Consider the following 16,645-nt stretch of genomic DNA (forward strand, 5'->3'; position numbering starts at 1 on the left):
AAGTAAATCTTTAGAATGTTTTGCATTATTAAGCTGTCAATCATAAATCATTAACTTCATCTTATAATAATTGCCCAGTTGCTTAGGTTTATTTATTTACATTTTGAGATGTATATGTAGCTGCACAATATTATTACAAGGTTGTTGTTAATATAATATTGAATGTGTATGTGTGTGAAGTTGACATATTACACATTCCTATTACTTACTATCTCGTACAAGACTTCGACCCTTCCCCCTTGTCCCTTCTCTTCTCTTCATATACAAACACCCAAAGTATCTTGGGGTCACCTTAGATAGGACACTAACGTTCAAAGAACACTTGATGAAAACTGCAGCGAAACTTAAAACACGCAAAAATATATTGCAGAAGCTCTGTGGCACCACTTGGGGCTCCACAGCATCTACCTTAAGAACATCCGCACTTGGCTTGGTGTATCCAGTGGCAGAATACTGTGCCCCAGTGTGGCTCAACAGCAAACACACACACACACACACACACACACACACACACACACACACACACACACACACATGGTAGAGAGCCAACTTAATGTGTATTATATCAGGCACAATCAGGCCAACACCTACAGTGTGGCTGCCTGTTCTCAATAACATAGCCCCTCCTAACCTGCGCCGAGAACACGCTCTGGTTAGAGAATTTCAAAAAATCAAGACGAACCGTCAATTACAAATCCATGAAGATGCTCATGGCATCCAAGGAAACTGACTCCGGTCAAGGCATCCTCCACTAAAGACCGCACAGGCGCTGCACCAAACCAACTTTAAAATAAATGACCAATGGAAAGAGGAATGGGAGAGCAGAACAGCAGTAAACTGCCACAGTATGCCATGCATCTTTAGTAAACCAAAAGGATTTGATTGCCCTCGCAAAGTTTGGTCAACTCCTAATCGCATCAGAACCAACTGTGGGAGATGCGCCGACTCCTTACACAGATGGGGGTAAACTTCCTTCGGCCGCTTGCGACTGTGGCGGTGAGAGACAGACGGTCAAACACATCGTGCAGGAATGCCCACTAAGGGCATATGAGGGTGACCCACAGGATTTCCTAATGGCGACCCAAGAGGCAATTGACTAGATATTATCTAAGCTGGACGTTTGTTTGTGATTGCTCTTCTGTGAGTGTAAATTTACAATTGGTGGTGTCCCTATATACAAACTGTTATTTATTGTTCTGTTTATACATATGTGATTTTTTTTTAATCTTGTTTTTTCTGTAATTTTTACTGTGAGGTTATGAGCCATACGCTAAATAAATAAATAAAATAAATCTTCACACACAGTCAACATCCCACACTTAGGAGCGCTCTGGTTGTCTCCACTGTACAGTACTTTGTGCTGAGGCATTAGGTGGCTGCAGCGGGGCAGGGTGAGTGATAAACCACCAGTGCTTACGAAACCTTAAAAGCTGTACTTTCAGAGGGTCATAACTGTGTACTGTCAGAATGGTCCAAATTTTCAAGAGGGGCCAACTTCTGGAGCAGATACCTTGTATTTGTGCCTTTTTCTCCTTAAAATATGATCTTAAGTTGGTGATGTTTCCTTGTTAATGGGGACTGAGACAGCACTGGGATAATTAGATCAGTGATTCTTATCACTCCTAACTTGCCAACCCCTCCATTTGGCTGAAATCACAACTTTTCGTCAATTAATTTTTTTTAATTTTGACATAATCTAACTAGCTCATCTTTAATTTTTAAACTTATTTATCTTGTAGAATTGAGGATGGCTGATGCCAGCCAAAACCAGACATTTTGTTTCAAATTGTATTGTAACTGTGGCAGACAATAAATTATTTTCAAAACAAATAGTAATGTGCATCTCCAGATCAACTAAAAAGGCGTTCTTTCCATAACTCTCAGTAAGTAAACAAGTGTCATTAATAAAACTTCCTGATGGATTAAAATAATGTGCAGGACCGTGGATTAAACAACGTGCAGGACCAGGATTCAAACCTAAAACCTAACCGAAGTTAGAGTCCCAGCCTGATACACAGTTTTAATCCACCAGGAAGCTTCAGATTAGTGCACAGCCCATTGCAGAATGCAGATTCATTCTGGAAAGTTTCATAACAGTGTCACCTGCAAACTTAAGATGTTTCAGCTGAGGCATACTCCTCCTCCACCGCACTGGGGTCTAAAAATCTGTTCTATGGTAACGTAAATTATCAGTTAGTCTTCTTACTTCATTCTCTTTCCAGTTCTCTCTCTATTTTCTATGTGAATCAAATTAGAGTTCTGGTACTATTACTGATGTGCCTTAATAAGCTGAGATTTGAAATCTTGTCTCACAGCTGCTGTTCTTACAGGTGTTTCTTTTTCCGAAAATATTTGAAAAGCTGAATTGGAAATCTATAAAATCAGCACAAAAGTAGGTTGCTCATATTGATAACTTCTACCTGAATCCTCATTTACATCTTGCAGGTTACTTTTGCATTAAATATCAATTTTTAGTACTTGGCAAAAATATCAAGCCACAAGTGGCAAAAAGGATGTAACAGCTCACCTTGTCATAGAGTTTCATCAGCAGCTGCCATATTCACACTCTTCTATTGAAGTTTACTTTTATAACAATTTGGACCACTTATTGGTCATTCACCAGTGAAGTAAGTATCAGAAATGCCTTTTGAGTTCCTTCATAATGTAGTGTTTTAACATGTATCAAATTAATACAGTGATAAAAAATGTGGTCTGCAACAAGATAGAACAGAGAAATATGAGATAGTAGAGGATGAAATAGTAGATAAGAAATGGGATGTGAAAGGGCAGAATTAGATGGGATAATCAGTGTTGACATCAGAAAGATTGTGACACTATAAGCTTTGTTGCAGGACAGTCCACATCTGCACATAATATACCAGCTTTTAATTCAGTAACAGGAAGTGAGTGTCATTAGGAAGTTCAAGTGGTAGTACAAGGTTGTGAATAGCTCTGAAACTATTTATGTTCTGCTGACCAGCATGCACTGCCATTGGGGAGTAAAACTGGTTCATGGCTACAGTTTCATGTTTTCATTCGTGGACACTGTAAGTTTCAGACAATACCCACATAAAATTTAAAATTTCTTGCAGTAACTGCAGTTACATTGATTAACATGGGTGTTTTCATTTGTGGCCTTGCCTGTGATGGTGTTAAAACAGGCCAGTGGTAGGACTGGCTGGATTCATAGTAGCACAGAACACACCTAAATGGTCATGTGCACAGCCATCCAAACTTTGACCAAGGTTGTAGTTGTATAACATGATAACTATTCATCTGGATGCCAATGTCTCCCTGAGGGAATCAGCAAATACTTCAAGAAACAACCTGTCCCCCAACTGCAAGCTCTTCCACTTTGACAGAAAGTCTGAGAGCTCCCACTTTCTGCTCAAGTAGTTTTAGACAGATTAGACAAAAGGTTCTCTGAGACTTGATTGTGCAGCTAATCCCATACACTCCTCCTGTCTAATGATTTTAACACACATACACTGAAGAGCCAAAGAAACTGACACACCTGCCTACTATGATATAGGGCCCCCGTGAGCGCACAGATGGACTGCAGCACAACATGGCATGGACTCGACTAATGTCTGAAGTAGTGCTGGGGGGAACTGACACCATGAGTCCTGCAGAGCTGTCCATAAATCCATGAGAGTATGAGGTGGTGGAGATCTCTTCTGAACAGCGCATTGCAAGGCATTCCAGATACGCTCAATAATGTTCATGTTTGGGGAGTTTGGTGGCCAGCAAAAGCGTTTAAATTCAGAAGAGTGTTCCTGGAGCCACTCTATAGCAATTCTGGACATGCGGGATGTCGCATTGTCTTGCTAGAATTGCTCAAGTTTATTGGAATGTGCAATGGACATGATTGGATATAGGTAATCAGACACGATGCTTACGTACATGTCACCTGTCTGAGTTGCATCTAGACATATCAGGGGTCCCATATCACTGTAACTGCACATGCCCCACACCACTATAGAGCCTTCATCAGCTTGAACAGTGCCCTGCTGACATGGAGTGTCCATGGATTCATGAGGTAGTCTCCATACCTGCACACCTCTCCATCTACTCGATACAATTTGAAACGAGGCTCGTCAGACCAGGCAACATGTTTCAAGTCATCAACAGTTCAATGTAATTGTTGATGGGCCCAGGTGAGGTGTAAAGCTTTGTGTCATGCAGCCATCAAGGGTAAATGAATGGGCCTTCAGCTCCAAAAGCCCATATCAATTATGCTTCATTGAAAGGTTCGTACACTGACACTCTGACACTTGTTGATGGCCCAGCATTGAAATCTGCAGCAATTTGGAGAAGGGTTCACATCTGTCATGTTGAACAATTCTCTTTAGTGATCGTTGATCCTTTTTATGCAGGATCTTTTTACAGCTGCAGCAATGTCAAAAATTCGATGTTATACCAGATTCTTGATATTCACGGTATATTTGTGAACTGGTCGTACAGGAAAATCCTCACTTCATTCCTACCTCAGAGATGCTGTGTCCCATCGCTCATACACCAACTATAACACCATGTTTACACTCACTTAATTCTTGATAACCTGCCATTGTAGCAGCAGTAACCAATCTAACAGCTGTGCCAGACACTTGTCTTATATAGGCGTTGACGACCACAGTGCCATACTCTGCCTGTTTACATATATCTGTATTTGAATAGGCATGCCTATACCAGTTTCTTTGGCACTTCAGTGTAGTTTTGTTTGGTACTCAGTAACTACCTGCCTCAGGGACATTCTGTTAAAAGTTTCACAGTATGTACACCCATACTGCTGAATGGTTATTCTCTAACTGATTTTTCAATATGTTCTCCAACCTTCACACACAATGCCGAGTGGAGAGTGGTTAACGACTTGAAGCAAGGTATCATCACATTACATGTCCAAAATTTCATTGAATTTTGGTCATATATTAAAGCTATAAATGACACAAAGATCAGTGTTCAGAAACTTGTGGAAAAGACAGGAACCAAAATAGAAAGTAGCAAAACAAATGTTCCTTTACAAAGGAAGTTGCAGGACCTTTTGTCATAATCCAATGGCACACTGCTGCTAATGTGAGTAACATACTAATCAGTACTAGTAATTACAGAAAGTAGCTAACATTATTGAAACTAAGTAAGTCCGTAAGATTCAATGTTCTCCCTATCAAGTTCTATGCAGAATTTGTGGTTGAAGTAGCACTGCATTTAACCATAATTTAATGAAGATTTCTAAAAAAAGTGAGAAGCAGAACTGATCCACAGAACTAGCATTCTATATCATTTGTAACTATGTGTTGTAAAGTACTAGAACATAATGACCTTTGTGGAACAAAATAACCATATACATGAGTAACAGCATGGTTTTCGAAAACAGACCTTCGTATCTCATCTTGTCTTCATCTCAAGGTATCCCCTGTGCAATGGATTGAGGAAACCAAATTGATTTAGTTTTTCTAGAGATTCAAAATTTTTTGATTCAATACAGTAATGTCTTTTTAAGAAATAAAGTCCTATTGGTTACCTAACCAAGTATATTACAATATAAAAAGCTTTCTAACAGGAAGGACACAGGATTTTAGTGTAGATGGAGTCATCTGTACACAGAAGAGAGATCTGGTTTTCCTTGGGGGAATGCAATAGGACCATCTCTGTTCATCTTGTGCATCAGTGGCTTGGTGGGAGATATTTGGTGCAGTCTCATGTTTTTCACAGTTGATACTGTTACCTGTGAGTAAATTCCATTCAGTATAAACTGCAGCTATTTCTATATATACAGTTTTACACTTCACAGAGTGTAAAAATGTGGTGTACTTTGGATATAAGATTTATTAATCACAATTATAATTAGTTATATCATACAAATATTTGGGAGTAACAGTGTATCGAGATATGAAATGGAATAACCAGGCAAACTACTTTGTAGGTTAAGTAAATGACAAGATGAAGAGTACTTGAGTAGTAGTGCATGCATACACTCCTGCTTCTTATGTAAAGTACAATCATATGGGGTATCAAATGAAATTTTGTGACTGGATTGAGAAGTTTTCTTTTTTGTATAAAGAGCAGGTTATCTTGGATGGAGAGTCATCAGCAGATGTAGAAGTAACTTTGTGTGTCTCAGTGAAGTTTCCCAGTATCCTTGCTATTTGGTTGTATGTGAATGACCCTGCAAACTACTTTAAGAATGACCTCAAACATTTTGCAAATGATGCAGTTATTTATAATGAATATTGTATGAAAAAAGGTGCACAAATTTTCAGTTATATCTTGATAAGATTTGAAAGAGTGCGAAGATTGACAAATTGCTTTATATGTTCGGAATTGTGAAATTCTGTTACGACAGTATCAACTAGTCACTATTGGAATTGGTCAACTTAAATAAATATCTGGGTGTAACAATTTGTATGGATAGGATATGATATGGGATGACCACATAGTCTCTGTCATAGGTATCGTAGATGGCAGCATTTGGCTCATTGGTAAAATATTAGGGAAATGCGGTCAGTCTAGAAAGGAGGTTGCGTACAAAACACTCCCGCAATCCATCTTAGAATATTGATCAAGTGTACAGGACCTATACCAAATAGGACTAACAGGGAATTTTGACTATGTACACAAAAGGACAATGTCAATGGTCACAGGTTTTTTTTTTTTATCCATCGGAGTGTTGCAAAGAATCTGAAGAAACTGAACTGGTAGACACATGAAGACAGATGCAGACTGTCCCGAGACAACCTACTTTCAAAGTTTCAAGAAACAACTTTCAATGATGATTCTAGAAATAAATACACTAGAACCTCTTACATGTCACTCCTTTAGGAATCGTGAGGACATGGTTAGATTAATTACAGCATGCACAGATACATTTAAACAGTCGTTCTTCCCGTGCTCCATGCAGGACTGGAACAGAAAATAAGCCCTAATAACTGGTACAATGGGATGTACCCTGCGCCATGCACTCCATGGTGGTTTGTGGAGCATGAGTGCACATGTAGAGTACAAGTAGACATTGATGTAGTTTTTCAACTGCTCTCCTTAACTCTTCATGTGTTTCTTTAATTCTCCTAAACTGAAAATGGGAGACACTGTGAAGAAACTTTTCAACAGCATTAATGTCTAATTCTTATTCAGCCACCTTTCAAATGCATAACAGACAAGTTGAGAAAATCTCCCTATCCTTTACCCCCGTCATGCTGAATTACACTGCACGACAGCTCCAAAGTATCACTCTGATGGGTGTCCTCTTGGACCCTTTCTCATGGCTTCCAATTTTCTCCAGTGAAAAAGTGAGTCATGACATTTGTGTCATCATATCATTGTCCATCCTAACTCCAGGACTCTACCAGGGTATGCAGCACTTGGACGTAGTTGCACAGTCACAACTTACCCTCTTTACTTCTTTGTCCACATCTCTTGGGGTGCAGATCGCACTGTTCTCGTGCATATTTAACATACCCTGATCTCTTCCGAATTGGACTATGGTTGTCAGGTTTATAACTTCACAGCACCTTTAACTTCTAAATTATTGAAACTAGTCCATCATAATAGCATAAGAGTGGCCAATGGTGTCTTACAGGCTAGTTTCATAAACAATCTCCATGCCGAAGTGGGAATCTTCCCTCTTCAGTTCCAACAGTATCATGTCTTCCTCACATATGCAATCATCATCCGACAGTTTACTAATTATCCAACTTATGAAACCCTTTTTGCAGCGACTCCCTGTCACACACCCTCGGAGAGGATTACAGGTTTGTACACCTCGAAGTCATCTGTGGGGGCTCCTGTGCAACCCCTTGAAGTGTGTTCCCCATGTTTTCTCACACACCGCTATGGTTATTACAAAGACCATGAATTAGGATCAATGTGCAAGGTGTACAACTTTGCTTCCGCTGTTTTTTCCCCGGCACTTGACGCTTTAATGAAACAAATTGGTTACACGTGTACCATTCAAAGTATTTTCCATCGCTGGCCACTACTTTCTCCCATCTTTCGGGCAGTGTATGAATCCTGTGTCAAAAAAATTATTCATCTTTTGAAGTGATCCACGAATCGATCCAATTTGTGACTTCTGCAAGAGATCGGAAGTGTTGGTCAGCCAGGCCATGTGCCATTTACCTAAACAGGTGATAGTCAGAGGGAACAACATCTTTAGAGTACGGCGGGTGGGGTAGGACTTCCTATTAGAATATTTCCAAGTATGTTTTGACTTCTTTTGGAATGTGGGGTCAAGCATTGTCGTGCTGGAAAATCACTTTATCATGCCTCTCGCTGTATTGCAGCCATTTGGCTTTTAATGCTTTGCTCAAACACATTAATTGCATTCGATAATGAGCACCTGTGATTTTCACTTGGTTTTAACACCTCATAGTACACGCTGCCGAGCTGGTCCCACCAAATGCAGAGCATGATCTTGGAGCCGTGAATATTCAGTTTGGCTGTCAAGCACGGCCGGGCTATCCCCATGATTTTTTGCATTTTTCGTCCCTGGTCACAGTGCGATACAGAAATCCCTTCTGTTTTTACCTCTGAGGCAACTGTTCACAAACACATAAACGCCGTTCGACATCTCTTGGTTTCAGCTCACACGGGTCCCAAGTTCCTTCTTTCTGAATCATGCTCATAGCCTTGAGACATTTTGAAATGGCTTGCTGTATCACTCCCACTAATCATGTCAATTCTTCTTGAGTTTGACGCAAGTCTTCACTCAGCAATGTCTCAAAGTCTGCATCTTCGAAAACATTCTCTCTTCCACCACTATGCTGCTCTATGACGTTAAAATCACCGTTCTTGAAGCGTTGAAACCACTCACAAGAAGTTCTTTCACTAATAGCATCCTTACCATATGTACTTGAGAGCATTTGATGAGACTCAACTGCTGTTTTCTTCATATTTAAACAAAACAGTAACACCTCCCAGAAATGATGAGAATTAGCCTTGTAAACTGACATTTTCAATCAAGAACAACTTTATGATGCAGACACAAAGCGACTAATGTTTGAATGAGATTATGTTGACTGACGTCCGAGCTTACTGCCTGACGTCTGTGATCTGTATCTTTCGACCGCTATTTACCATTGTCGCCACCTATCAGTAAATGGCAGAAGCAAAGTTGTGCACCTTGTATTTCAATGACCTAAGTTTCAGCTGCTCCTATAACCTTTTGTCATCCATTCCTCTCAGTTCTTCAGAAATATCAGGATGCTACCATCATCTACGCTGATAGCTTAAAATCATGGCTAGAATAACATGTGCTGATATATCTTCCACCATCCAGGAACATCATTTGTGGCCAGAAACATGTAGTGTTTTTATAGCAGAGCTGATGGCCATTAACAGAGACCTAAATTTTGTCAAACAGACCTCCCTTGACCATGTTTTAATTTGTAATGACTCAAGCTACTGATGAGTGTTACTCTTGTCACCTTATGATATCTGCTGTTCATGACCTCCTTTCTGACCTGCCTTTTCAGTTGTCCATCTCTAGGTTCCGTGTGTCATGGGTATCCTAAAGAATGAACTGGCCAACTGATTTGTTAGGGAAGTTATTACTCTCCCTGCATTTGCTTTGATGATCCCAGGTGTGGATTTGTGTGTGCAAATGAGACCTCTCCTCACGTGGAGATGGATCATCATCTAGTTGGTTTTTGACCTTCTACAATATCAAAGAGACTACTGCTGCATGGTGCTCAGCCTTGTGTTCCTCCCACATTGAATTTAGCATCCTATGTCGCCTCCACATTGGTCATACAAGATTAACTTGTAGTTTTATTTTACTTTAAACACTACCTCCACATTTTGGTTGCATAGCCTTACAGTCAGTCACTCTAATCCTGGTGGAATGCCACCGCCTTCTGGCTCTCCGTGTGAGCTTCTGGATTCTTTGCCTCTGATATTGACAGATGACTCATGGACAGTTTAACTGGTTCTCCGTAAAAGTGCTATTTGTTCTCAAGTATAATATTTCAAATAACTTTCGAAGCAGAAGCACGAGCAGGAGCAGCAGCAGCAGCAGGGTGGTGTCTCCCTAGCTAGAAGGAATTTTTTACTCAGTTACTATCTTCACTCTTAAGTGGGATGGTGGGGGGTCAGATGTGGGTGGGGCTTCTTTTGCTACAGATGAGCCATGGTAGACGTCTCATCTGCCCTGACATGTGTGTTGGCCTGACCTATATAATTTAATTTCTTATTACCCCTGTGGAATGCCCTGTACACTGCTGTGGATGCCTGTTAATGGTTGTTTCTTGGGCGTTTTCAGTCAGTCCTGAGGCGGCAAACACACGCAGTCCAATAGCATAGTCAGTCCCTGGTGGTGCTGTGCCCTGCCTGTATTTGCGATCTCATGACTGAAAATGTCAAAGAAGTGACCATTAAAACCTGCCCAATGCGGTGGAAATGATATACCACAGGATTAAAGTATTTCTCAGCTCTGGTATCAAATTTGATTCTAGTGCCATGATTTTACCCTTCCTGCATACTTCCATAATTCAATCACATTTCTGGCTGACATCACTAACTCAAGATGAACTATCTCTTGACTGAGGGCTGATGGCTTCACTGTGTAATCTCTTAACCTCTGACTACCAGGGCACTTAACTTTTGTGCCACTTACAGCCTTTACATAAAACCCAAGTTTCTTTGGGTTTTATGACTTTCAATAAGATTCTGCTACGGTAGTCACTGAAGGCTGAGCATATTTTGCTTTTGGCAGCCAAAACTATTTCACCCAGTACCACTCTATCTATAGCCTTATGTTTTGTTTTACACCTGTTGCACAGTAATCACTGTTTATTCAGAAGTTTCTTCATGGTGACTGCTTACTATGGAGGTTTCTTTCCATCATGAACTGCTTTACTAAGTACATGTCTAACCAGTGCTTGCTTAGTTTTCTTTTTAACCTTGAGCCACACTTATTCTAAATGCTCCAACCCAGAAGTAAATGTTGAAGAGATCCTCTTTGAAATTTGACCAGATTGCCTCTTTATGCAGTTTACTGTTCATGTAAGGCTTTCTGTTTGTTTTAGGTGTCCTTTGTACTTCAGTAATAATTGTTGCTACAATTGCCTCTCAGGATTACTGATACCTGGTTTGATATGGAAATTCTCAGAAAGGTCAAGTTGCTCTTAGATCTAATACATTACTGCTTGGAACAAATAGTTTCTAAACTATTTGTTCCAAGCAGTACTTGGTGAAGTCATTTAGTATTATTATGCAGGATGTCTTGTTGTGACCTCCACTTATGAAACTGTAAGTAACCCAATCAATTGTTTGAAGAGTAAAGCCTCTTTTAATGACGGCAGAATGATAGGGAAATGTATGTAGACTGTTGGGTATTAAAGTTGCAATGCCAAGAAGAAGCACAAATAATGAAATGTTACTTATTGTGCATATACAGTATACTAGAAAGAACACATCATTAAATATGTAGATTATTTTGGAATACACAAGGGGTGAAATGAAGTACATAGAACAGCCACCTGTAGCAGCAACGACTCTAACCTGGCTCGGCATCGAGTTGAACTGATCTCAGATGACAGGTGTGGTTCCATTCTGTTTCAACTCCATGCTAGAGTACAGCAAACACAGTGGTTGGTGAGTGGAGATGTGCCAGCCATACATCAACCTATGAAAAGATATTTCCAGTGGGTAAGAGATCTGTAGAAAGTATTGGCCAGTGGTGCAACAGTTGAACAACCTCTTTGTGTATGGTGGTCAGGAAAGAGCGGGCAATGTGCAGTCTTCAGTTATATTGTTCAGAGGTAAAGCCACAGAGACCTCAAAGTTCAGGGCACTGCCACATGTCAGAAACTTATTGTGTACGCACTGGCATCCAATACAATCACAGCAAATGTTGGGCCCATACCACTGTGACAGGTGCAACCTGGCAACATGCAGTCAGAGCTTTACACAGATACAGCCATAATGGAACTGAGTTGTCACTAGTCCAGTCATAGCTATGGATCTCATCCTGCATCAAAAAAGAGTAGTTCTCTGAAAAATCACAGTACACAGCAAACTGTGAATCTTGTTGGCTTCTTCTAACGTGTTTCATAAATGAACTTTGTCATCTTGCATAAAATAATGATGGATCAATACAGCCAGCTTACTGCAAAATAAATAGATTAACTCTGTTGTTGATATTTGTAATGTTTCTAATTTACACCTGTCCACAGGAATCCACTGTCAGAAGGTGACTTTGCCTACAAGCATCTTCAAATGCCTTCCAAAGTGTGGTCTTCATTTCCTGATTTCCGGAGTTTGAATTACAGTCTCCCAAGTGACAATCTGTTGATGGTGGATTGCAGAGAACCTTTGCAAGGCAATGTTTATATGTACTGCCACTGAATTCAACCATGCATTTTCGTTCATAAGTTTAAAGTTTTTGTTAACAGCACATACATACATAGTATGTCTACCAGTAGGGCTGCTAGAATACAATTTTTAAGCCTCAACTGTGCAAATTTGGAAACAAATGACAGGCATATTAGGAGAACTTCCTTTAAACAGTCTGCATGCTGCCTTTACATTACAAAGAACAAGTCTCTTTAAAACTTTAATTTTCTGACCATTGCTGTCCTTCATTAAAACACAATAGAATGAAGCAAAAGGAATGGCAGGTTACACAGACTTATTTAATCTAATTTACCTACATCTATAATCAAACTTGCTCATTACATTTTAATTTTGTTTTTATTTTTCTTATGTGTCTTTAATGTAAATTGTAAATCACAGCATGCTGATATGGAATGATGGCAACAAAACAATTTTCAGTTTTGCTCTGAAAAATTAATCAAACTTCCAATCCAGTTATCAGCTTTGTTACACGCCACATCAGTACAGCAAAACAATCACTGCCACGCAGTGTCTAAGCTTGTGTGGCATTGGGCATTTTGTTTTCACCCAGAAACTTGGATATAAATGATTACATTGTGTAGAGTATAAGCTATCTTTTCTCCAATGGCTATCTGTAAGCAAAAGCGCATTGCCCTTTGCTATGTATTTTTTGCATGTGTTTGCAGTTTTCTTCTTCCCAATTCTATTCAGAACCTCCTCATTAGTTACATGGTCTACCCATCTAATCTTCAGCATTCTTCTATAGCACCACATTTCTAAAGCTTCTATTCTTTTCTTGTCTAAACTAGTTATCGTCCATGTTTCACTTCCATACATGGCTACACTCCATACAAATACTTTCAGAAATGACTTCCTGACACTCAAATCTATATTCGATGTTAATAAATTTCTCTTCTTCAGAAATACTTTCCTTGCCATTGCCAGTCTACATTTTACATCCTCTCTACTTCGACCATCATCAGATATTTTGCTCCCCAAATAGCAAAACTCATCTACTACTTTAAGTCTCTCATTTCCTAATCTAATTGTCTTAGCATAATCTGATTTAATTCGACTACATTCCAATATCCTCATTTTGCTTTCGTTGATGTTCATCTCATGTCCTCCTTTCAAGACGCTGTACATTCAGTTCAACTGCTCTTTCAAGTCTTTTGCTGTCTGTGTCAGAATTACAATGTCATCGGCAAACCTCAAAGTTTTTATTTCTTCTCCATGGACTTTAATTCCTACTTCAATTTTCTTTTGTTTCCTTTACTGCTTGCTCAATATGCAGATTGAATAACATCGGGGATAGGCTACAACTCTCTGTCACCCCCTTCCTAACCACTGCTTCCCTTTCATGCCCCTTGACTCTTATAACTGCTATCTGGTTTCTGCACAAATTGTAAATAACCTTTCGCTCCCTGCCACCTTCAGAATTTGAAAGAGAGTATTCCAGTCAACATTGTGAAAATCCTTCTCCAAGTCTACAAATGCAAGAAACGTAGGTTTGCCTTTCCTTAATCTATCTTCTAAGATAAGTCATAGGGTCAGTATTGCCACACATGTTCCAACATTTCTATGGAATCCAAATTGATCTTCCCCGAGGTCATCTTCTACCAGTTTTTCCATTTGTCTGTTAACAATTAGTGTTAGTATTTTGCAGCCATGACTTATTAAACTGATGGTTTGGTAATTTTCACACCTGCCAACACCTGCTTTTCTTGGGATTGGAATTATTATATTCTTCTTGAAGTCTGAGGGTATTTTGCCTGTCTCATACATCTTGCTCACCAGATGGTAGAGTTTTGTCAGGGCTGGCTCTCCCAAAGCTATCAGTAGTTCTAATGGAATGATGTCTACTCCCGGGACCTTGTTTCGACTTATGTCTTTCACTGCTATGTCAAATTCTTCATGCAGTATCATATCTCCCATTTCATCTTCATCTACATCCTCTTCAATTTCCATAATATCACCCTCGAGTACACTGCTCTTGTATAGACCCTCTATATACTTCTTCCACATTTCTGCTTTCCCTTCTTTGCTTAGAACTGGGTTTCCATCTGAGCTCTTGGTATTCATACAAGTGGTTCTCTTTTCTCCAAAGGTCTCTTTAATTTTCCTGTAGGCAGTATCTATCTTACCCCTCATGAGATAAGACTCTACATCCTTACATTTGTCCTCTCGCCATCCCTGCTTAGCCATTTTGCACTTCCTGTCGATCTCATTTTGGAGACATTTGTATTCCTTTTTGCCTACTTCATTTACTGCATTTTTGTATTTTCTCCTTTCATCAATTAAGTTCAGTATCTCTTCTTTTACCCAAGGATTCCTACTAGTCCTCAACCTTTTACCTACTTGATTCTTTGCTGTCTTTACTAATTAATCTCTCAAAGCTACCCATTCTTCTTCTACTGCATTTCATTCCCCCGTTCTTGTCAATCATTTACTAATGCTTTCTCTGAAACTCTCTACAATCTCTGGTTCTTTCAGTTTATCCAGATCCCATCTCCTTAATTTCCACCTTTCTGCAGTTTCTTCAGTTTTAATCTACAGTTCCTAACCAATAGATTATGGTCAGAGTCCACATGCACCCCTGGAAATGTCTTACAATTTAAAACCTGGTTCCGAGAGAGAGAGAGAGAGAGAGAGAGAGAGAGAGAGAGAGAGAGAGAGAGAGAGAGAGAATATGTATTGCCACAAAAGCTAGTAATGTCTCCATGATGATATATGTTTCTAGCATTTGTGCTATATAATATTGTTAAACTATGCTACATGTAAGAAGCAGTTTTTCCCTATTGTTTATAAAAACCCAAGCTGCTTCAACAGTTTGACAGGCAAGTTCAGGTTTCACTTACCACTTATCTTGGATTCACCTTACTGGCAATTAGGAAATTGGTAAACCTACCGTCCATTTGGTGTTTTTGTGTGTCATAATCACATTTTCCATTTTACATGGTGGTTAGTAGTCTGACTCTTCTTATCCACCAACAATTACCATTACACTTCTCCAGAATATGCACTTTTCCATATTATTGGCTTGTCAGATATAGAAGTAATTTAGTAGTTGATCTATCCTTCTATTAAATTAACTTGATCACTTTCTGCTCTATGATAGAAAATATTTGGAACATCTCAGTGCTGTTGTTACAGGGGTCCTTGAGGATGGAGAGCCAGTGGACAACATGTCTCCTATCAAGACAAGACGGTATACAGTGTCTGACGGTATTGCTCAAGTGGTTGTACTGGAATGTACAGCACTTTGTCATCCTGAAACTGAGTACAAACTACATGACAGACTGAATATATGTTGTTATTTTTCTGTATGAAAATAATTTAACTTAAATAGTATACCACTCTGTGCTGCAAATTTGAGAGAAAGCAGTTATGTAAATTATTGGCAGGTGTGTAATAATCTAGTCATTTATCAACACACAAAATTATTGTACATAATTGATAAAGCAACTCTAGAGGTAAAATATGGAAAAACATTCCTACAGATATTTGCACATACTCTGTGTGTGTGTGTGTGTGTGTGTGTGTGTGTGTGTGTGTGTGTTTTTGTCAGTCATGTCAAAGTGGTGATGGTACTGGGAGTGTAGCATTGTCTTAAGTGTAAATCTGTGTTTTAATTGTCTATAAAATAGACTTATTAACTTAGTGTCTACAAATTGTTATGCTTTTTGAAAGGTTTATTTCTTAATATTTTAATGTCTAAACAATTGTACAGTATTAATTGTTTTATATGTTATAATATATCTTGTCCCTCCTCCACCACCACCACAGCAACCTTTAATTCCCCCTCCTCTTGAAGAAAGGTATTTGATGTCAGCAGTAAAATGTTGTATGCCTCATTAACACAAACAAGTACTGATGGGAAAGACAAAGTTAAATATTAATTCCATAATTGCTTTACTGCAGTTTGGCTTCAGTTGGTATATAAGCTGGCTATTATGTAAAAAAGACATTCTGTAATAAAATGTTACAAAAAAATCAGTGAACATGCTCTTTGTTATTATTTCATATTTTCTTAATATATATGTATGTTTGTAGGCAGGTAGGTAGTTAGATACAATTATATGATCTGATGTAGATTTTAGAATGCTTTTTAGTACATTCGAGTAGAGGTCATGTAATGTTATGTACTAGCACAGCCCGGCTCGATGGTTAGTTAATGTCTATGGTAGATTTCCAAGAGATCTTGCTCACATCACTTTTCATTTATTGATTAAATATTGTCATTCAATTAATGTTGTTTTGAGTGTTTACTCAGTTTGGATGATATATGTGTGGTAAGAATGTGAATTGTATTCTC

At 39.0% G+C, this 16,645-nt stretch overlaps 1 protein-coding gene across 2 annotated transcripts in view; it reads left to right on the forward strand.

Annotated features, from left to right (window-relative positions):
- LOC126457353 (maestro heat-like repeat-containing protein family member 1) overlaps positions 1 to 16,331 on the forward strand; it is a 247,734-nt gene extending 231,403 nt beyond the window's left edge. Inside the window, exon 30 of one of the 2 annotated variants that reach the window (XM_050093582.1) lies at positions 15,484 to 16,331. The gene's annotated coding sequence lies outside the window, so the exon portion shown is untranslated. Of the gene's footprint in view, positions 1 to 12,170; positions 12,317 to 15,483 lie in introns of those variants that run through there. The other variant, XM_050093583.1, reaches the window with a different exon arrangement.
- The last annotated feature ends 314 nt before the right edge of the window (positions 16,332 to 16,645 follow it).

Source organism: Schistocerca serialis, chromosome 2 (genome assembly GCF_023864345.2).
Source record: "Schistocerca serialis cubense isolate TAMUIC-IGC-003099 chromosome 2, iqSchSeri2.2, whole genome shotgun sequence".
In the NCBI taxonomy this organism is placed as follows: domain Eukaryota; kingdom Metazoa; phylum Arthropoda; class Insecta; order Orthoptera; family Acrididae; genus Schistocerca; species Schistocerca serialis.